This window comes from Canis lupus, chromosome 3 (genome assembly GCF_048164855.1).
Source record: "Canis lupus baileyi chromosome 3, mCanLup2.hap1, whole genome shotgun sequence".
Classification (NCBI taxonomy): domain Eukaryota; kingdom Metazoa; phylum Chordata; class Mammalia; order Carnivora; family Canidae; genus Canis; species Canis lupus.
In genome coordinates, this window is record NC_132840.1 from 70,741,622 (window position 1) to 70,764,043 (window position 22,422).

General features: G+C 45.0%; 2 long non-coding RNA genes across 3 annotated transcripts in view; one reads left to right on the top strand and one right to left on the bottom strand.

Moving 5' to 3' along the window:
* Positions 1-22,422, top strand: part of LOC140631004 (uncharacterized) — a 43,348-nt gene that overhangs the window by 17,812 nt on the left and 3,114 nt on the right. The window contains exon 4 of the long non-coding RNA XR_012028657.1: positions 13,757-13,849. This is a non-coding gene — a long non-coding RNA (uncharacterized lncRNA). The remainder of the gene's footprint in view (positions 1-13,756; positions 13,850-22,422) is intronic.
* LOC140631005 (uncharacterized) overlaps positions 1-22,422 on the bottom strand; it is a 140,677-nt gene that overhangs the window by 13,416 nt on the left and 104,839 nt on the right. The window lies entirely within an intron of this gene.

The window sequence follows — 22,422 nt, forward strand, 5'->3', positions numbered from 1 at the left end:
AACAGAATGAAGGAAGAAGAAGGTGGTTACCCATGGGGCCTTGTCAGTGGAGGAAGAGAAATCTTAAAAAAATTTAAAAAAAGAAAGGAAAGACCAGCAGGATAAAGAATGTGGAGAGGAGAGAGACCAGTAGGTGGGTGGGTGGGAGGGAATTTGTCCCTATTTGCCTCTAATGCTTGTCGAAATGTCCCCACTCTTCAGGCTACAGCAGGCTGATTCCATAACAGAGAGGCTCATCTCTTCCCCTCTTGAAATCTGACCTGTGTAAGATGGAGTGAGGAAGAGCACATTCAATCAAAGGATCACAGAGGTCCATGTGTGCACATGCTATATTTATTCCCTTGTTTGGAAAATTTAATCAGCCTCCTGGACAGTAGATGCCCAGACATGGGCCACACCCGCCGAGACTCAGAGCCTTGAAAAGGTGCCATGGAATATTTGGGGCGCATTAGACTTGCATCTAGCCAGGCTCTTCCACAGCCTCAAGATCTACCCCTCAAACCATTGTGTCTTGAAACACAAATATTTTCTGAGAGTCACCTACCTGGCTTCTTTGGAAAGAGCACTTGTAATCAAAGCAATCTCAGAAGGCTCAAGCCTGCAGAAAGAGGACCATGGCTAAGATTGGTGGGAATGTGGATGACTTGGGATCATTTCCAGGAAGCAAGGTGCATGTGTGAGAAACCACACCCCAGGCTGGGCCCAAGCCTTAGTGGAGAACATAGTGATGGAGAAGAGAGTACTTGTGTTAGGAGGGAAGAAAAGGAAGGAAAGGATGTAATGCAGGTGAATAGAGAAACAAGAAGGAAGAAACAAAATTAACTGAGAATCGTTTGTATGTTCAGCTTGTTGCAGCTTCTGGATGTAGCCTTTATCATTCCCATTGCAGAAATTCAGGAATTGAGAAGCTACAAGCCAAGAATTTACTCTTGGTCACACAGTGAGAGTTGGAATCAAGATCAGAACTGAAATTTGTCTTAATTCCAAAGCTAATGGTTGTGGTTCCTTGGCAATTTCCCCTTCACCTCCGAATTCATCCCCAACCACCCAGTAGGACTCTATTTCAAGTACCACTTATTTGGCCATTTTCTGGGCTCTAAATGGAAACACATGAAAGTCCTGTCCATTAGCCATGTTAGGAACAACGATTCTGGAAAATGGCCACATTGTGAAGGGGCCCCAGGAGATGGACTATCCATGCACCAGTCTACCCCTGAATATGTACAGAGGCACCATTGACGTCAGCACTCCATCTGTGCCTCAGGCCCCACCCGCAGCTTCAGGAGGTCTTCACATTTTCCAAGCTCCAGTCTCTTCCTCCCTCTGCGTTGGGCTATAAAATGTTCTCTTCAATTATTTCTCTACTTCTCGCTTCAGAACAGCCAAACCAATAGCGCTGCTCCATGGGTTATGTGCCGTATGTCACTGTGCTGTGAAATATTAAGCCTTCACAATAGGTCCGAAGTCAGCGACGCACAATCTTTTAATGGTTTAGCTCACTCGGGCTATTTGAAAGTGGCATAATATTGCTATTTTTAAATAAATGGGATCTGTATTAATGAGAGCCGACCTCTCTCGGCCCTGCAGAGCTGCTCCCTGCGTCGAGCCTACATTGGGGATTTGGCATGAAAGGGAGGGGGGAAAACAGCTTTTCACAATGGGAACCAAGCAGCGCTTTAAATAATGCTCACAGATGCTAATCATCTTGGGGGAGGGGTGGTGCTGGGATGATTATTTGAGTGGATAATAGATTTCATCTTCAAAGAAGACTTAGAGTCTTGATATTGAGAAGAAGGTGGGTGGCACATGAGTACAAGTGTGGGGGTCGGTATATGTACAGGTGTGTGTGCAGGTGAATGTGTGTGCAGGTGTGCATATGCATGTGTGCAGGTGCATGCATAAACATGAATGTGGGTTGTGTGTTTGGGGGGTGGTATGTGTACATGTGCACACACATGCTCAGGGGCCAGACACAAGCTAGCACGAGGTAGGATGGTATTGACATGATGACAATTACTGTGCTTTTGGAGGTTTGAAAGGGGAGCCTCTGAGGAATGGGCAGGAAGCCATCCTGACCAGCTATGGAGACAGTGACAAGTGAAGAAAGATCCTCTAGAATAGGGATATGTCAGGCTTTGGTAGATCCATAGTTGGAAGACTCTGGGAATCTGGAAGTCAGTTCCTACCCTGTGGTCTGTCAGGCTGACATCTCATTGGCATGCAACAGGTATAAAATAATAAATCAGGCTCAGTGGGGCCCTTCTGCTTCTTGAGACATGATATTGTATTTGGAGACGTTGAGGACATAACCGGCCAGGCAACCCAGGTCCCTGATTGCCAAGGCCCCCTTGCCTCTGGGGACCCTGATAAAACTGTCTCCTCCTCATTTGCAAGCTGGAGCTAGAGCAGCCGAAGCAGACTAGGATGGGTCAAGGGGACTTCAGAAATAGAAGTGGAATATATAGCAGAGGACTTGAGAAAAAGGCTTATGAGAGAGGAGGAAAGTCCCTCTCCCAAAGAATCTAGCCAGGAGAATTTACAAGAAGCAGCAAGCCAGCAGCTCTACCACCAGAGTGCATGGGCCTCAGTTAAAAACAACTCTGATAGGCACTCCTCCTCCAGAAAGGGATTTCCCTCTTTCTTCCTTTTTAGGGGGCTAGACATTCTGGTTTTGATATATTTAAAAAATATGTATGAGTTTTCTGGATATGTAATGGATAGCATGGTGACTATAGTTAACAGTACTGTATTATATGTCTGGAAATTGCTAAGATAGTAGATCCTAAAAGTTTTTACCACACACCCACACAAATCGTAACTATGTGAGGTAATAGTTGGGTCAACTAGTCTTATTATGCACACAATCTGTCTTCGTCTCCTGGGTCCAGGCTGATTCTGTTCCCACTCTGGCTTAGGGTCACTAGATTTAGCAATAATGGCAAACAAATAATAGTGTAAGTATCTCTCATATGCTACATGAGATGTATTCACCCTACAGATAATTCCTCTTTGAACTGAAATTCAATTTGACTAGGTATCCTGGGTAGTCCACAGTTAAAGTGCTGAGGGGGAACCTCAGAGAATTTCTCCGTATTCTGCAGTTTGCCCATTCATCAAATACTTATTGAGCACCTTCTGTGTACTAGGCCCTGGCAGTATAGCATTGACTGTGACAGCCTGGGCACCACAGTTATGGGGGCTGGGTCTTTCTCATTTCACGATATATATACATCGAATCTTTATGTTGTACACCTTAAACTTACACAATACTATATGTCACTTATATCTCAGTAAAACTGGAAAATAATGCTATATGAAAGTCAGGAGAGTCACTCGATCTGCACCCCCTCTTATTAGTTATCTTTTTTTGTGTAACAAATTACCCCAAAACTGAATGACTTAAAACAACAAATGTTTATTAGCTCCCAGTGTTTGTGGGTCAGGCATCCAGGCACACCTAGCTGGGTGCCTCCACCTCAACATATCTCAAAAGGTTATGGTGTTGGCTGGGGCTGCTGTCTCATCTCAAGGCTCAACTGGGGAGGCATTTGCTTGCAAATTCACTCACATGGTTCCTGACAAGCTTTAGTTCATAGCAGGCTGTTTGACTGAAGGCATCAGCTCCTAGCTGGCTATTGGCTGGGCCTCCCTACATTCCTCACCACATGGGCCTCTCTGTAGAGTAGCTCAAAATGCACCAGATGGTTCCCCTTAGAGTTATATTCTGTTAATAAGCTGACCTCAGAAGTGACATCCCATCGCTTTTGCGATATTTTAGGTATTAGAAAGGACTCACCAGGCCCAGCCAGCTATCATGAGGAAGAGCTTACACGAGTGTATAAATACCGAGAGACAAGGATTCTTTGGGGGAAGGTTATAGGCTCCGCTATATCTTCCCCTTCAACAAGTTTCAGAGACCAGGACACAGAAGTTACTCAGGACTGTGTCTTGTTCACCATTGTATCCCCAGCACTTAGCATGGAGCAAGGAGGAGGGGCCCTCACCTTTCTTGTCCAGCTTAGACCCAGCGTCATAGACCTAGTGGCTCACGAGGGTATTTTCAGTTTAGTGGGATCCGTGGTCTGAGGTCTTGAGTGTCTGTGTCTGGCTTTGGAGCCATGACTGACCTTCTCTATTCCTTCCCTTTCATTACCCTGCATTCCACCTTCTCTATCTCCCAACTGCTTCTTGGAAAAAGATGGAGAAGCCAGGGGATATCACAGGGCATGACAATAAATATGAGGAAAATAAGAAGTCAGGTCTAGAAAGAGAAACAGAACACGGAGTAAAAAGAGAACAGAAAAAGAAAGCACTCCCCTGCTGCTACTTCATTTAAATAAGACACAAACATTCATTAAACAGCTACGGTGCACTGGATACTTTCTCGCATTTGTTCATTTAATCCTTATAAGTTTTCAAGGCAAACATTCTTATTCTCTTTCTGTAATTCAGAAAATTGAAATTCACAGAGGTCAAGTGACATGCTCAAGGTCCCACAGCTGATAAATAAAGTGGAATCAAGCCCAGCCTTTTTAAGGTCCCTTAGTGCTCTTTGCATGCAAACAGGTTGAAGATGATGGAGAGGAGGGAGTATCAGTCTACTTACATCAAGATTTGATATTACCAGGGCTGTGTTGTGGTAGTGGAGGCAGTTGTTTATGGTTAAACAATGTATAAATTACATGGGGAGGGGAGGGTAATGAAGCATGTTTCATTATAGAAAACAAAGACAAGTTGATCAACAAAGACTAGAAGGGACACAGTCTCCCTATCATATGGCTATACTTGGTTTGTGGCTAAAACCAACCCTATCACAGCAAATCTCCCAGCTTGAACTCAGACTTGGTTCTGCATAACCTTGACTGACTCTCACGGTTGCAAATGAAGATAGGCACCAAATGAAAGGACTCACAGGACCACTCTGAAGATCGAAGAGGAATTCCAGGATGGCACAAGCAATGGCATTGAAGAGAGGGGCATTGTTTCTCAAAACAAATAAGGAAAGCAGGGGCACAATCCTTTTATATGTTAAAGCTCCAGAGTGTTTGTTTCTAAAAATTCCATTTCCTTACCATAGGGCCATAGATCTAAATTTATGACAGGAGAGTGAGTCCTTGATCTTTCTATAAGGGATTGAACTCGGAGGCAGGTTGGTAGGTTGACGAGGAGACTGTATGAGGGAAAGACCTTCTTTACCATACTGCCATTCCTACTTTGTAGACCCTTCCAACACACATATGCGTGCGCACACACACACACATACACACACACACTCACACACACACCCTACCAGAATCTGGAGACATTCTTTTCTTTCCATTCATGACAGGTGTTTTCTTGTAAATATGAGGGCCTGTCTTCATCCTTCTGCTTTCACCACGATCCATCAATTCTGGTAGCCCATTGCTCCTGAACATGCCCACCTAAACCAACTCTGGGTGAGTGTCAGCAGAAGCTTGAAATGATCTCACCTCAGGACTAGAAGAGACCTCTAGTAGTCATTACCTGACTCCTCTCCTGGTTCCTGAGCCTCTCCAGAAAGGCTCAGCCCTAACCCCTACTACTCCCTTTGTTTAGTGATTTCTAGCACCCGGATGTTATTTTCTTGAATCTCACCAATTGCAATATAAATTTATATGTGCTGAGGCAAGGGAGCAAAATGCATTTTACTAAAGTAAAACATAGTGATAAATATAATAGATGACTGGGAATCTTCTTTTTAAAACTTAGCAAAAGTTAGAAAGTAAACTAGTTTGGAAACAAGTTACAAATTGACCACTAGAGGGGCACCTGTGAGGCTCAGTGGTTGAGCATCTGCCTTCAACTCAGGTCGCGATCCCGGGGTCCTGGGATTGAGTCCCACATCCGGTTCCCCTCAAGGAGCCTGCCTATATGCCCCTGCTCTCTCTCTGTGTCTCTCATAAATAAATAAATAAATAAAATCTTTTTTTTTAAAAAATAAATTGACCACTAGGCATTAGGGGCACCATGAATCTGTCACTATTTTGTTTGTCCTGTTCAATTAGTTTCCCCCTCTTATCCTACCCGCCCCCCACCCCCTGCCTCCTCACTCAGCATTCAAAGATGTAAAGGAAGGCCAGAGGAATAGAGGTCAGGGAACCTGGGGTCAAGTCTGAACTTAGCCACTCTATAACCTTTGTCAACACAGTCTCTGCATGCGCAGAATGAAGAGGTTGGACTGGGTTAGATCTAAGTCCCCGTGCAGCTCTGTTTCTATGAATGATATGTATGCACTGCTATGACAAGGAGCCGAGATGCATTGCAATCACTGAGTTATGCCATCCTTGTCAGGAAGAAGTGCCATGGCCTCCTCGTCTGGACTGCCACTGCCACCATGGTTATTCAGAGAATTCGGGGAATCTTACGACTGGCAGGTGCCTTCCCTTAACTGTAGCTCCCACAAGCTGGCTGTCAAGGGAGAGCTCAGAGTTGCTGCCAATCCCTTCTGAATTGCTAATACAGAATAGCTGCAGAGCCCCTGCTGGAGGCCCCCCTGCTACTGACCCCATCAGGGGCTGCTGCCATTTCGCGGGTGCACCAGCCTCCAAAACCATGTGATCCTTCCCAGTGCTAATGGCATTCAACACAGAAACACTGCCCTGACAAATGGAGTTCAGCCTCTCCAGCCTCTCAGGCTCAGAGCACCAGTCAAATCCACTGCAAACACCTCCTGCTTACAAAGCAGCCTCAGGCTACTTGGGCTAAAATGCTTAGGGCTCTTGGCTTCTGGACAGAGGCGCCCACTCCCCAGCCCCTTAAGGAGTATATGTGGTGACCCATCAGTGAATGCCACCACACCAGAGAGTGGGAGCTGAATGGACTGGGACAGAGTGATGGAGGCAAGGAAGGTGTGAGGGTAGGGGCAATGGGCATTGTTCTTTCCACCACTTTTCTTGTGCCAGATAAAAGTGTTCAACCTCCATGCTTGCCAACCCCTTGAATGTGTGTGGCTTATATAAATTAGGGGATCAAGGAGACAAATTCTATTTTGGAGTAATGAGAGACAATATAAAGATCAGAACAACCACAATGAAACCATTAGTATGGGAGGAAGAGAGAATTCTTCGTGGGAATAGAAGGTTTATAAACCCACTAAGTAGAGATCCATAATGAACTCCCCGTTCTGAGAGCTTTGCCATCCTGTTTCAACAAACCATTCCAAACATCTTGTTTGATAACTTTTCACCTTTGTACATGCTATAGAATGCTCTTTTCTTGCTTTTAAGTCTCATCACATTAATGATGAAGGGATGCACACGATACATACGTGTCTACAAATCAACTTGTGAGAGCTTGAAGCTTTCCTGCACTCTCTCCCTTCAAGCAAAGTCAATCACCTCCTTTTTGTCACATTATCCTTGCATATCCTTTATGGTATAACTCGACATGCTGTTTTGACCTCTGTTTATGGTTTGTCTGTATGTATGTTTATGGTATGTTTATGTTAGACCATAGTTCATTGAACAGAAGGACTGTTTATTATTTCTTTTCTTACACAGTGCTCAATACAGTGTATAGCACACAGAAGTGCTCATAACTATTCATGGAATAAATGAATAGGTGAATGAATGAATTAGGGCCAAACACTTTGAATTTTTGCATAGATTCTTGTCCCTGAGCTATGGTCACAGTCACATGAAATACGATGTAGCTGCTTGGTAACACTGTCCAATGATGTGGGGCCAATCTTTTAACCCATTTCTTCACCCACCGCCTATAGTGGGGACATCAGGAATTGTCTAGCATCTTAGGAACAATTGCTCCCACTCTAAACAGTAGGATAGTCAGTCTGGTTGCCTGGCTCTGAGCAGTTATATGACATACTACACTCCCATAATCATCCATCAGGACTGATTTGGGAGCTAGTAGAAGAAATATATCCATTAAGCCAGTGCTGAGTCTCAGTAACTGCCGTATGGTTTGAATAATCAATTGCCATTACCCAACATCCAATAACCAATGGAGATGAAGGCGTTCCTCCTCCCACCCCCTCTTTCCTCCACCCCAACCAGATTTAATAAGATGGCTCATGATACTCCATCTCCTCATGGAACCCATGAAAGCATCATAATCAAGTGTCTCTCATTCACTGGATGTTCCCAATCAGATGAGGAGGGTTTACAGGTGAGAGCAAGCTGGAGGCTTGGATCCCTGACTTGGCAACCCATGCCCCCATGTTCACCACGCTGGAGGGGTCCTCTTCAGTACACTGCTCACAACTCGGAAAAAAACACCCGCATCAGCCATTTTTCATAAACAAGAAAGAGACCAATTTCCAAGATGCCGCCTGATTTCCATAACCCTTCCTCCCTCCTTTCTGAAGCACGATGTAATCTCTCCCCTGCAATATAATAAATATTTCACTTTCAAATCCCGATTCATTAAAGGAAGCCCAGGAGGGAGAAATAATAAGGTGTCGCTTTACAGCCCAAATAAAACAGTGAAAGATATATTCTATAATTTATACTTCCGACTTTAGGTTGAGATAATTCATATATCATTTTCAGTTAGGGACCCAAAATGGTGCTGTGTCAGCATATTGGCTGAAAAATAACTTTTTGTATTATTTTATGCCTTTCAGTAACGTGCCCTGGTTATCATACATCAACACTAGGTTGAGTTCCAGTGTCTCGGCAGCTCCTCTAAGTCATTCTCTTTCCTAACCAATGTGACTTTCCCTCCTCGATACAGATAGAGCCCCTTAGCTGTATACACATGCATACTCTCCCAGGCACAAAAGCACAGCTCCAACTGGAATCAGCTGAGCCATTTCTCTTACCATTGTGGCCACAACTTGACTCTTCTTTTCTCTAAGGATAAGAAAACTAAGTGAACTCCAGTTGGAAATAAGCTGTATGATATTTTCCAAAAGAAATACAATCTTACATGTGTGTAGCACTTAACAGGTAGGGGTTTGGAGGGAAAAACATCAGCTTTGGGTGTAAGTTCAAATCCCAACTCATCCTCTTACTATCTGGGTATTCTTGAGCAATATTTAATCTCTCCATGCTCTAGTCTTCTCATCCATAAAATGGGGATAATGATAGCTGGCCAAAGAAATTTTGGAGAATTGTAACTGAGGTGAAAGTAATCATCAAATCATGGTAGAAATTCTGCACTTGCTATGCGTGTATGTGTTTATGTGTATATACACTAGGTGCACAATAAATGTACGCACACATACACAGAGTTGATATGGTCCAACACTTTCGGTGGATTATCTCACCTATTGTCATCGTAACCCCCAAAACCTGCTACTACTGCGCTCCTCATTTTACCAGCAAGGAAACGGAGTCTTGAGAAGTTAAACCATTTATTTAAGATTGTTGAATATACATAATAGGTATTTAGACAATGACACTTTTACTTGGTTTCTGTTTATGAAGTACTTTCCTAAACATCTCATTGGGTTCCCGTGGTAGAGCTAGGAGCTGAACAAGGCAGGAGGATCATTATGAGAAAATGCATCCACCTGCCTGTACTGCCATGTTGTGGGGGCCTTGTAGCTTTTCTCATCTGCTTCAATGGCCCTTCGGTTCAGACATATGGTGAGTGTGTAGGGTCTTTGGACTCCTTTAGGTCAAGTGGGTAAACATCAAACTTTCTTGGCCAATCCCTTTCTACTCAGCAAATCTCTAGTTACTCCATTTGTCTGGAAGGTACCATATTGAGACTAATTTTCTGTGCCACACAGTGATCCCCCATAGATAGAGCCAGCCCTTCTCTGCCTGAGGAAATCAAAGAGAACCCCCACAGCATTCCATGCTGTGGGGTTCCAACAGTAGCAGAGGCTTGAGGTACATTGTCCTGCCAAAGGTTTTTAGGTGATGTTCATACACCTGGGTTTACTCTTCCTTTTCCAGATCATTTGGTGGAGACCCACAGGATTAAAGTGACCTGGACTTAACAGAAGCTGGTGTCAGCCCCAGGGCCTGCACCCAGAGCCCTGATCTTCTTGCCTCCAATGTACTGTGAACTCTCCCTGTCCAAGTGCTAGACAAGCCTCCACAACCAGCCCCCTCAGTCCTGGGAGTCCGTGTTCAGGAATAATGATAGCAATAGAGTAAAAACAACAACAGGGGCATGTGCAATGAGTCAGGCACTATGTTGATACTCTTTGTGTATTAGTTCATTTAATCCCTACAACAACTCTATGAGGGCATAACAACCCTACTATTACCCTTTCATAGTTGAAAAAAACTAAGACTTTAAAAAATAATTCTCCTGTGGCACATCCAGATAATGGAATACCATTCAGCACTAAAAAGAAATGAGTATCAAGCTATGGAAAGACAGGCAGGAATCTTAAATGCATGTTACTAAGTGAAAGGAGGAAGTCTGGAAAAGCTGCATAGTACAATCTAGAAAAAGATGAAAACTTGAAGACAATAAAGTGACCAGTGTTTGCCAGAGGCTGAAGAAGGAAGGAGGGAGGGATAAGTAGGTGGAATGCAGGGGATTTTTAGGGCAGTGAAACTACATAATATTATAATGATGGACCCATGACATTATGCATTTGTCAAAACCCATTACAAAACAAGGAGTGAATCTAATGTGAACTATGGACTGTAGTTAGTAATAATGTATTGTATAGTTGTATTGGTTCATCGATTATAAGTGTACCATGCAAGGTATTATCAATAGGGGAAGCTGTATGTGTATGGTGGGGTGGGAGATAGTATATGCAAACTCCCTACTTTCTGCTCAATTTTTTTTATAAACCTAAAATGGCTCGAAAAAATAAAGTATTATCAAAAGCAAAACAAAACCAAAAAAATTTCCAAGGTCATTCGATCAATAAGTGGGCAGCCATGATTTAACTTAAACTTTGGCTCCTAGGTTTTAAGTCAGGAGATGCAATAAGCCTTTACCTGAGTTCCAATTTTCTCATCCCTAAAATGGGAATCAGACCAGTCATACCTCTCTCTGGCCCCTTATTCAGAGAGTGCAAGCAAAATGGTTGACTGTAAAGAATTTAAAAAATTTTTGTCAGCTGTCAGGTGCTGTGCAAATTCAAGAAATGACCATCGTTGATCTGAAATCCCATCTACTGGTCCATAAAAAGGATGTTGTGCTTTTCTGGTTGCTGCTGCTGAACTTGAATTGGAAGAAAATCATATGAAGAGGCTCATAATCACCTTCCCCTTTCCTTGGACACTGGCTCATTTGATTGGGCTCAAAGGGAGGGCTGAGTCTCCAGGCCCCAAAGAGGTGGAGCATCTGAGGACACAGAATCTGTGGGTCTACAAAGCTCTTGAAGCAGAAAGAAGAGAGAGAGAGAGAGAGAGAGAGAGAGAGACAGCTGCAACAGAATTGTCATTTATCATAAGAGCGATTTCCCTGTTAATAAAGTGACCTTGTGTAAACAGTTCAACTTCTCACAGCTCTTGCGTCATTAGGAAAGGGACACCACTGATCGATCGCAACCACACGGTCTGCTGAACCAGGGTGAACTGTCACCACCAAAAGAATTACATGTGATTCAACCCAGTCGTGGGGTCACAGAGACACTGGGCAAGGGAAGGGAGATGCTTCTTACCAGCTCCTTGTGGGCAGAAGGGTAGACTAGACCCTGGGTAGTGGTGGGCCAGAGATGGGGACTCCTCCCAAGACCTCTGAGCTGAAAGCAAAATGCCCCTTGCAAGGCTTGCTACATCCAGACCATGCTGTCTGTCCTCGAGATTGCCTGTGGATGGCTTTTTGGTCTCCCCGAAAGAGAGATCAAGTAGGCAGGACCCTTGTTACCTGCGTCTGTGATGTAAAATAGCTGAAAATGACCACAGAGCTTCAGCCTCTTTCAAGCTCCCCTGGGTTTTGCCTGATGGAGTCATGGCTCAGCACATTCAGATTCTTGGCTGAAGGGTCACCATTGTCATAGCATACAAGCCACCAGCAGAAGGGGAGCTGGCTGTCTCAGCTCCAGTACAGAGACCAGAGGAAGCCCAGCACCTCCTCACTGGAATCCAGGAGACGGAGCTGGGAGATAGGGGTGGGTTATCATACCTTGCTCTGCGTCCCTGAGTGAGGGTTAAACCAGTTGATCTCCAAGGTGCCATCTGGTTCTGAGAGTTCCAATTATGTGCGGCGCTCCTCTTAACTAAACATATAGATATTAAAGCAATTTTTAAAACTAATAAGGTGAGCAGCTGGAGTGGAAAATCATCCTCACATTAATGCAACCCTCTACTCCCCTCCCCAATTGTTTTTCTCTGCCCCCTGAAGCTGGATTTGCCAATTTTTGAAATTTTACAAAAAGATCTTATTTCCTACAAAGACAAAAGACATCTTTTAACCCTCTTTTCATGTTTCCTCTGGTCTGGAATCCTGAGAGAGGGAAGCCTCCATTCTCCAGGAAAAGAGGACATTATGCAAGAAAACCAAACCCATCATCACCCCTTTTTCTCTCCTAGTAGAAGCTTCCAATTCCCAGTCAGTGCTCTAAGCCCTGGAATTAACCCCCATTATGTTGCATAGCAGCCAGCCTCGAATACATACAATGCAAGCAGAGGGCTTTTTGATGCACTGACACAATTTGGTGAACATAACATATTTCTTTCTTTTCAACAGAATCTATCCTACCTTTTGTCCCAGTTCTTTAAGGGCTGCTGCTCTCGGCCTAGCTATCACTGAATCTTCAACGGAAGTGATAGTTTAAAAAGGACTCAAGTTCTCTCCCCTCCCAGGAGTATCTGCATTTAAACAGGGAACTCTTAATGGTTGAAATCTTCCACATCAAGGAATGAATCTCTAACAGTAGAATTTCATACCTTAAGGCAGACAATGGGAGCACTCTTTTGTGGTGGGGTAGACCTGGCAGGGACACTATCTTCTCAATCAATTTCTCACACTGGGCCTATCTGCAAAGCCCACCTGTGGGACTTTGGAGAGACAGAGACTGCTTCTTACTCAATAAAGAAAGCAGCTGGGGAGCCCGGGTGGCATAGTAGGTTAAGCGTCTGACTCAGGTCATGATCTCGGGGTCAGGGGATTGAGCCCCACATTGGGCTCCATGCTCAGTGTGGAGTCTGCTTAAGATTCTCTCTCTCCTGCTACCCCTCCTGTTTGTGCTTGCTCTATCTCTAAAATAAATAGATATGAGAGAAAGGAAGAAAGCAGCTAGCTGTGCTCACGTTCCAGTTATCTTTCATAATAACGAGAAGGATCAGCGTTATTCCTGACTGGGAATAAAGTGAGGTCTAGACCCAGTGAGGGATCATGTCTCTTGAGAATCTGTAAACCAATCTAGATGAGGGGTTGGGGTACAGTGCGTTCTTGCTTGACCTGAGGGCTAACCTCTTTTATTCATATAAATATGAATAAAAGTAAGTAAAGTAACTTGCTTCAACAAAGAAAAATTGAGATCCAACTGTTTAAGAGACAATGTGGAAAATCAGGTGGGGAGCAAGGAGTAGAAAGAGCTGTTAAAATGGGGGTGGGGGAGGTTTGATTACTGTCCTTGAGGGACCCAGAGTGTAGTGGTCAAGATGAGCATATACTTAGCACACTGTAATACCACTTTAGATGTTATATGGACAAAGTGGTATGGGAGCCCAGGAAGGGGGCAGCTAATGGCACAAAGGCGTCAGGAGAAGCCTCAAAGAGGCATTTGAACTGCACACTAAAGAATGAGCAAAGTCTTTCCAGAGATAGAAAGCATATCGAGACATAAAGAGTATGGAGGGCTCGGGACTACACAAAATAACAATTCACCTAACTAGCTGTTTTCCTTAATTAGATCCTTCTTCCAAGTACCTCTCCATTCTCCAGCTAGACGCCTATGCATATGCCATGGACACCTGCCAGCTGGGCATGTGGAACAGGCTTACTGGTAAGAAGCCAGTCTACAAGGGTGGGTGAGGGCTGGATAGTGGCCTTGAATATCATACTGAAGAGGAGAGCTTCTTCTCAAACCACCACTACTACAGAGTGAAAAGCAACCCCTCAGCATATTGCAATCAGCAGAGGAAGTGAGTATAACTGGGCCACTAGCAGTTTTTGGAAGTTCTTCCAGGGAAATGTGCTTGGAGTCTTAGTTTTGCCCTGAAAATCCTTGCCAGTGTTGGTTTATGCTATAATGTATTCATGTCTCTTTTAATATAAAAATAATATTTGCAACCACTTCCTAGTGAGTTAGACAGGGATTGGACATGTTCGTCCCGTGGGGTCTCTCACTCCCAACATACTGCCAAGTCCCTCGGGGTGCACACCCAATCCAGGTTGAGAAGCATGCCCTGAGAGGTGTCATGCCCAGATCTGAGCATTAAAAAGGAGGCAGTGGGAGGGGGACGAAGCCAGAGGCAGGAAGACCAAGTAAGAGGTAGATACGCTAGGAAGGGCAACACCGACAGGAAGGGAGAGGGGAGAGTAGATACTAGGGAAGGTTTCTGTATGGACTTGATTGGACTTGGTAACTGTTGGTCATTGAGCAGTAGAAAAGAAGCTCCCGAGTCCACGTTTTCTCCCACAGTGCTAATTACAGTCTCTGTTGCTATGAGACAAATGCTCCCCTCACTGAGCCACTTCAAAAAGCCATTTTATTAAGCTCGCGGGTTCTGTGAGCTAGGAATCCAGAAGGGCAGAGCTGGGATGGCTTGTCTGACCCACAATTTCTGAGGCTTCAGCTGGGAAAATCTGAAGGCAGGAATCACCATGTGGGACCTGTACTCCTGTGGCTGGTGGTCAATGCTAACTGTCAGCCTGGACCTCAGCTAAACTACAGATGGGAGCCAGGGGGCCTGGGCTCACTTGGGCTGCCTTACAAGATGGTGGCTTGGTTCCAAGAGCAGGCATTCCAAGGGGGCCAAGGGCATGGCCTTTTCCCCAGCCTGGGAAGTCACAAAGCATCGCTTACACTGCACCTTGTTGGTGAAGGCAGGCACAAAAGTCCGCCCAAGTTCAACAGACTGTCAGGGTCATAGACTTGGATGGGGGAGCATTGAGGTCACATTGGAAGAAGAACACGTGGGATGGGAGGCTGTGCTACGCTCATCCTTGGAGAAGATAATCTGCCACCGCGCTCTGTCAGGAGACCCTCTTTTCAATTTTCACTTATAGTTATAAGCCCAGTTTGTAACTGTGAGCAATTGAGAAGTTCTTATGGGTTTCACCTTTGCCTTCCCCCACAACATCTAGCAGCAGGTCTTGTTTTCAGAAGGGTTTAGTAAGAATTTGCAATGAATGAATAAACAACAAATGAATAAATGAATGAGTAATGGGCCGCTGGAATGTCTCCATGGCACCTGACACAGACATCTGCCTGGAGAAACTGGAGCTCCTTGAAGGAAGGGCCCACTTAAGGAAAGTTGGTTTTATTGCTCTCACATCCCTCCTGTATGTTCTCAGCTAATCCGGCAATCCATTATTTATGTGTAGCCTAATTAAGGTTGTGAGTGGCTTGATCCTTGTTTACTTAAGCCTATCCCGGAAGATTGTCAAGATTAAATAAAATTACCTCCAGGCAGGCAGGCCTCGCAGGGGCTGGGCTAGAAGAGAAGACTGGAGACTAAGAAGCTGCCCCTGGTGTTCTGGGGAGCCTGCACCTTGGAAAACTTCATTTCTGTCTCCCACACACGCACGCATCACACGCCAGTGCCATATCCCACCCAGAGGCACAATGGACCACACACGTGCGCAGGCATCCATGAACACCTCTCCACGCACAGGGGGCTGCCGCTGTATAAATGCACTCTTACACAAATGCTACTGCTCCTGCATTTGCTGCTGCCAATTCCAGCTCCCTTAATAAAGATTCAGATAATCTAGACCAAACAAAACTCAGTGAAGTCTGAAACTAACTAATCGAAAACGATTAGCTCCTCTCAGCCTCTGAATTTACCCTTTTCTTGTAAAACCAAAGACCAGTTCTTATTTGGATACTGGCCTTGTATATTTAATGAAGAGACGAAAGGGTGGCTGGAGTGGTGGAGATGGGTTAATATTTTTAAATGATTAGTAGCAAATTAGAAAAGGTTTCAAAGGACCATTTACATTCCTCCCACCCACCCCTGAGCCTGTTCTTCTTTGGAACAGTAGTTAACCCCTCAGTATCCAGCTCATACTCAGGGTTAAAGGAGCCCCTCATCCATGGGAGAACTTTTGGGTTTGCTCACACTCACATCCAAATGGCTTTAGGGTACCTCAGGGTTTGAGAGAGAGAAGAGCTATTCTTGTCCACCACTCTTCATCCTCCAGCAGCATCAAAAGAGATGCCATTGGCAATTGGTTATCTAGGGTGAAGGCCTGGGGGGCAGTGATGGAGACAGGGTCCGCGACCAAGAGTGAATGCAGGAATGGAGGTTAGAGATGAAGGTATCATCCACATAACGGTGGTAATTAAAGCCATGGAGGTGATGAGATGACCCAGGAAGGGCAGCTTGTGTTGGAAGAGAAAGAAGCCTAGAGAGCACCTATGTTGAAAAGGCAGATGGAAAAGAGGAGCTGGAAAGTTGTCCCTGAATCAATATTCTAAAAGGTAGATGGAGGGGCATCTGGGTGGCTCCGTGGTTGAATGTCTGCCTTTGGCTCGGGTCGTGATCCTGGGGTCCTGGGATTGAGTCCTCCATTGGGTTCCCCACAGGAAGCCTGCTTCTCCCTCTGCCTGTGTCTCTGCCTTTCTCTCTGTTCTCTCTGTGTCTCTCATGAATAAAAAAATAAATAAAATATTTTTTAAAAATAAAATAAAAATAAAAGGTAGAAGGAGAATCCAGGAAAAAAAATGAAATCATAAAAGATAAGGGAATGGAGAGTTTTGAGAAAGAGATAGTGGTGGTCACATCTAATGATGCAGAGAAGTCCAGAAAAAGGACTGAAAATGTCCCCTGGCTTAAAAATCTGTAGTCCCTCAATGAGCTTTGACACACAATCCAGTGAGGTCTTGGAGTAGGGAAAGGGAGGCAAGTGAATGCATGGAGGGAACAAGAGGTATGAAAACGGGTGGATTAATCTTCCAAGCAACTTGTCTAGGTAGGAAGTGAAGAATCCAAAGACCCGGGATCAAGAGCAAGGAGAGCTGTTTAGGATATGAGAAATCCGAGCCTCTTTGAAGGATAAAGAGGAGGAACAAGTAGAAAGAACATGAAACAATGGAGGACAGAGAGAGAACGAGGGAGTGAGGTCCCAGCTTGGTAGGAGAAGATGTGATCTGGGGATGGTGGGGAGTGGGCCATGAATGGGAAGATCCTTCCTTCGATAGTGGGAACGGACTGGGAAAGATGCATAAATCCAAATGGTGCCGACACCTGAGAGAAGATGCTTCAACACTTCAGGTTTCTAATTTTTCGGAGGAAGTAATGGATGAAAACATCTGCTTAGCGTGTGAAGGAAGCTTGAGAAGAGAGAAGGGGATGAGTGGTGAGGAGGAGCAAGAGTGAGAGCTGCCCAATGACGAAATAGTTGGCCTGTTTTGCCACAGAGCTCAGACTGTCCCTGGGTTATGCGATGTCCCTTTGGAATTCTCAACAAATCAAGGTATAGGGGCAGAGGCAATAGAGGAGTCGTGGAAATTTGCCAGCTGAGTACAATACATGATAGAGTCCAGCAGACACACCAACACCGGAGTCACTGGTGACAGTCATGGCCGTATCTGTTGTGCACAGTAAAGAAGCCAAGGCACGAAGGTGCCCACACAATGACTGGCACAAAATCTTCAATAAATGCTGGCTATTGTTTTTTTTTTTTTTTTTTTTTTTTTTTTTTTTTTTTTTTTTTTAATGCTGGCTATTGTTAGCAGCAACCAATTGGTGATTTCCAAGGCCATTCCCTATCTTGAATTATAAAATCTAATATTCTTCTATACTACAAAAGAAATAAAATGGAGACAGGGGTTTTTAACAGAAGAGCTTAAGATTATCAAAGGGATTCCCCAGAGGAAGGGCTATAAAATGTCCACAACGGCTATTAAAGAAGGGGATAGAATCCTGGATAAAATGAGGATCAGGATGGGGGGCACCTGGGTGGTCCAGTCAGTTCAACATCTGCCCTCTGCTCAGGTCGTGATCTTAGGGTCCTGGGATGGAGCCCCACACCGGGCTTCCTGCTCAGTGGGGAGTCTGCTTCTCCTTCTTCCTCCGTCCCTCCCTGTGCTCTCTCTCTCTCTCTCTTTTTCTCTCTCTCTCTCATTCTCTCTCAAATAAATAAATAAAATCTTTCTTAAAAATGAGGGTCAGGGACACCTGGGTGGTTCAGTGGTTGAGGGGCTGCCTTTCGCTCAGGTCATGATCCCGGGATCTGGAATTGAGTCCCACATCGGGCTCCTTGCAGGGACCCTGCTTCTCCCTCTGCCTATGTCTCTGCCTCTCTCTCTCTTTGTGTCTCTCATGAATACATACATAAATAAAATCTTTAAAAAAAATAAAAATGAGGGTCAGGATGGACTCCTAGGTGCCCGGAGACAGGTCTGAAAGCGATGTGCCATAGCATCATGTGCAGTCCGTGGGCCCGGGCTGCCCCCCAGCCATGCGCTGCGAAAGTCTTGGGGGGCAGGAGAGCAAGGGTCACATCTGTCGCAGGCTCAGCAAGAGAGGTGGCATGTTTGCTGTCCCTGCTGTAGCCCGAACCACCCCGCCCTGGCCCACAGCCAGCCGATGACAAAACTGAGGTCGGGACAAAAGCAAATGCCATGGCTCGCACTTTAATGGAAATCTGGACGACCTGCCAGGGTTTCCACCTTAGAGCTTGTGCGCGGCCACCCGTTGTCGTCGTTTCCCCAGCACAGGCAACACAAACATCACAGCAATGAGCACCAAGGGCCTGAAAACTGCAGCGAAGACCATGAAGCAGCAGATTTATGAATCGAGGCCCTGTTTCCATGGCCGGGCACGGGGGAATCATCATTTCACATAAATAAGCCACAACATGACCTAGAGTAATCCTCGGCAAAAACAAAGTACTAAGGGAGCCTGGGTTCCTGCTGTGAAATACTAAGTGTGCAGTTTAAGCTTATTTGAAGCATGTAAAAGCCTTAGGGCCTGCACATGGACCCCGATAGCTTTAAGGAAAGCCTGTTTCGGTTGGAACAACGTTGTCTGGCGCCTAATGCTTATCAAGCACCCAGGGTGGTAGGCCCAATTATAGAATTAACATTGCTCCTATCTGCTCAGCCAAATAGAAAGTAACTACTCTGTGAAGGGGCTAGGCATCCGAAATGAAGCAGGGGAGGGAGAGGCCTCTAATTGATCTCATTTTTTTGCCCAGCAGCATGGTGCCAGTCTCAGAATCTGTCAGGCAGATGGAGGAAGGTAGGGGTAGAGAAGGGATAGGAAATCACTTCACTTCATCAAATATTTCCGCCCACCCTTGTATCTTCTCTCTCTCTCCATCTCTCTGGGCTCTTTTTTGTTCAATCTATTAATGTTTCATGTGTTTCTATCCCTCCCCTCAGCACAGTCCACAAGTAGGGCCAGTTGGGTGAACTAAATAGAGCATCAGAGTCACAGAGACCTGAGCTTGAATCATTCCATCACTAACACCAGCTGTGTGCTCTTGGGCCATCTCATTTACTTCTCTGAGTCATACTTGGCTCACTCAAAAAAATAGGCACGAACCCTCAATACTAACCTTTCAGGGTGAATCTGAAAAATCAGTAAGATGACAACTGCTAGCCTCCAACATACTCTGTCTTGCCAGAGGACGCAAACACTCGGATGTCAGCTGGAGTCAGCCTTATCCTGAGAGCCACGTGAAATTGGCCTGCACCCCAGCCCACTTGTGGGAGAAAACCTAGTCTTTCCAGAGGTTCCCAGGGGAGGCATTTAATGCTTCTCCTGGCTCCAGGGGAGGACCCATTTTCTTATCTAAAGATGATTATCTCCTTTCTAGTTCACACATGCTGAAGTTAGATGCCACCCTGCCTCCTTCATTACTTCCAAATATTCTTGCCCTGAGACTGAGGCTTTCACTGAAATGTGAGGAAAGAGTTTGCCTCATGGTACACCAAACACTCTAACTGGTGAGGACATCACTGTCCAATTTTTGAATATCCTTCACCATTCCACCACCTCCCTGGCAACTCTCTGTGCATCTCAACCTCTCCCCTCCCTCTTTTCACCTTCTGCTCACCCCCATCCCCATCCCCATCCCCAAATTCCTATCCATCTCTTACACCAAGCAGTTCGGTCACTTTCTTCTGTGGCCTGTCTTCCCATTCCATGCTTGAAGTCTCATCTTCCACCTCCAAAACACCCTGTCGAGGTATTTTCCTAAACAAAGTCAGTCCTCTTCCTAGGAGGAAGTCTGGTGTCAGCTGTTAATGCAACAATTATGTTCCCCCTACTAGGCACATCCTCAATCAATAAATGTTAGTGACCTCTTCTCTCCTTCAACTAAAATACATCTTTTCTCAGACCACCTGCCCCTGAAATGACCTTCCCAATCTCTAAGAGCCTCCTGAGAGCATAAGCTTCTCATTGGTTGTTCCCCCCACCTCTGAGCCTGCTCTCCGAAAAGTCAGCTTCAATTTGCCAAACCCAATGACCTATTCCCATTCTCTGTAGCCACTGACACTGTTGACTATGAACTCTTCCCAACCCTCAGGCTCCTCAGGGCCATTGCCCCTAGCCCTTCACCCTATCTGCAACCATCCCTTCTCAGGGGTCCCTCCTCCCATCCCCACTTCAGATGTGTGGACACTTCAGCTATGTGGACACTGCCCCCATTAGTAACTCTCATCTCTTCTCAATCTTCTCAATTATCCCTCCTATCTCATCCATTCCAGTGGTTCAATGTCCCAGGAGGTAGGCAGGGCTGTGAGCTATCATTCCCCCAAAGCGCTCTCTCTCTCTCTCTCTCTCTCTCTCTCTCACACACACACACACATTTGTGAGCATCTCCTGGAAATCTCTAACTGAGTGAGGAACAGGCATTACCAACTCACAAATCCAAGCCATGCTCACCATCCCCTCCAACCCCACTGCCAAGCCCACACCTCCTCCAGCATCGCCACCTTCAGTTAGGGAATCACCAGCCTTCAACCCTCTCCAGGCACCCGTGATTCACTCTGTAAACATTTACGGGCTTTTCTCCCCAGGTAATCTCATTCACTCCCATGGCTTTAAATAGCATCTATATTCTAATGAATCCAGAATTTATATCTCTGCCCCAAGTTCTGCTATCAGCTACAGACTCATATATCCTACTGACTATTCAGCATCTCCTCCTACTCAACTCAAAGACACCTCAAACTTAATATAACCAAAATTCTTACCTCTTCCCTACCACGGGACTTTTCCAATCAGACTTATACTAGTAAATAGCACCTCTAACTATGCATTTACTTAACACAAAAACATGGACATCACTTTGAGTCCTCCCTCCTCTTCTCTCCCCCACATACTTCAGCCTGCTAGCAACTCTTGTTTCTTGTTCTGAAATGTATCCCAAACCCCTCCTTTTCTCCCCACTTTCATGGCCACCCCCATGATCTAGGCTATACACATGTTCCATGGACAATTCCAGTAGACTCCTGTAGGATCTTTCACACTCTTATAGCTTCACACAAACTCATCATACCCTGAACAAGAAAGCTCTCCACAAATATAAACGGGATCATGCCATTCTCCTACTTAAAACCCAGCAGTGGTCTCCCATTTCTCTTGGAAAACACTCCAACTACTTTATCATGTGCTGTAAACACTTGTTGTCTCTCCAAAGTCCCCTCATCCTACTCTTCATGGGATGCATCTGTGATAACTCAACATTTTTTACGTTCCTCAAATAAGGAATGTACCAAGCTCTCTCTAGCCCTCTTTCTTCTGGCATGATACTCTTCCTTCTGAACTTTAGGTCTCAGCATCATTTTACTTCCTCATAGGAGCGTTCCTGACTCTCCAAGCTAGATTTGTAACTGTTAGCCTACCATTTTCTTATATTACTCCACCCTGTTCCTTCCTAGCATTTAGCCACTTTCTGGGTTTTTTTTTCTTTGCTTGTTTGTTTCCTGTCTCCTCCATAAGGGCATGGGCCATGTCTATTTTGTAAACCACTGGATTCTCAGCACTGGAAACATTGTCTGGAACATAGTAATTGCTCAATAAATACTTGCTGAATGAATGAATGGTTGAAAAAACGAATGAAAAAAAAAACGAATGAATCTTAAATCTGCATAAGGTGTTTGAAAAGACACAGTCCTTGTGCTCAAGGAATGAGCTACCCAGTATAATATAAGCTCCAAATTTTGTGAGAGGCATGGTTAGCTCATACAGAAATGCAGAGGTAAGCATAACCAACCAGTCTGGGGGACTTGTGGAAGAATTCAGAAAGTTTACAAAGAGACAGGATAGGGATGACACAAGATAGGGACTTGATAAATTTAAAATTTTTTTTGTCGTTGATTGAAGTGAAATTAAAATTTACATTTTCCTTACATTTTAGCTCGACATCAACTCAGGTTGATGCTGGAGAGAAGAG